Here is a 1340-nt window from a genome sequence, read left to right on the forward strand (position 1 = left end):
GCCCAGGGTTCTCAAACTTAGCACTTCCTGCCCAGCAGGCAGGAGGCAGTCAAGGGGACAACACTTACTGGCACCTGTTGCATGCCAGGCCTCGTGACTTGACACACATCCCAGGGAAGTGGGTGTGGTTAGACTTTCATCTTACAGATGAAGAAACAGAAGCCCAAGGCTTCAAGCGCTTGCCCAGGTTCCACCACCAGGAAGGATGACACCAGATTTTTAACCCAGACCATCACTGTAACAGCCTACTGTGTGTCAGCCTTTTTAGTTCAATCCTGTGCTTCATTATCTAGATGCCAAGACCACAGGGCTGTTCTTATTGCCCCATGATGGGTGAGAAGTACTGCAGACACAGAGATGAAGCAACTTGCCCATGAGATCACACAACCAGGGAGCAGAGAGGCAAAAGCGTCCCAATGGGGCTGACTCCACAACACGGGTGCATCCAGCATATCTGCCTTCAAAGTGCTGTTTTCTAATCTAGGCCAGGAAGTAGCCAAGTAACCGTGAACCAATGAGTTGTCTCAGCCAGGCCTTGGAGGTCACCCTGTCCATTCCCATCAATGCTTCTGTCCCTTTTTGGCCATCCAAGCCTGGGCTTATGTCCCTCCCACGATGAGTGTCTCACCCTTTCATGGCAGGGTCTTTCGTTCCCAGTAAGCTTGGACCATTATCAGCTTTTTCTTTTTTTTTTTTTTTTTTTTTTTTGAGATGGAGTCTCACTCTGTCACCTAGGCTGGAGTGTAGTGGCGCAATCTCAGCTCACTGCAACCTCCACCTCCTGGGTTTAAGCGATCCTCCTGCCTCAGCCTCCTGAGTAGCTGAGATTACAGGCGCACAACACCACACCCGGCTAATTTTTGTATTTTTAGTAGAGACAGGGTTTCACCATGTTGGTCAGGCTGGTCTCGAACTCCTGACCTCGTGAGCCGCCCACCTTGGCCTCCCAAAGTGCTGGGATTATAGGTGTGAGCCACCGCGCCTGGCTACCACTATCAGCATTTTCTTAAGCAATCCTGAAGTTGTGTCACGCTCAAACCCATCCATTCGTTCCATATGCTTCCTGAGCATCTGGTTTTGCCTGACATTATGGGAGGCACTGAGGATACAGTGAAAACCAAGACAGAAAGGTCCCTGCCTTCATGGGGCAGTGAAGACCTCCTGTCTTTATGGGGCAAGCCTTCTAGAGGAGCTTGAGAAATAAGGCAAATTCAGCATGGATGAACATAAATCTATAAAATAATTTCGAATAGCCGTAAGGGCTATGAACCAAAGTAGAGCTGAGTGATGTAGCAGAGAAGCACTGGGTAGTCAGGGAGACCTTCCTGGAGGAGGTGTCT

Source organism: Gorilla gorilla, chromosome 4 (genome assembly GCF_029281585.2).
Source record: "Gorilla gorilla gorilla isolate KB3781 chromosome 4, NHGRI_mGorGor1-v2.1_pri, whole genome shotgun sequence".
Taxonomy (NCBI): domain Eukaryota; kingdom Metazoa; phylum Chordata; class Mammalia; order Primates; family Hominidae; genus Gorilla; species Gorilla gorilla.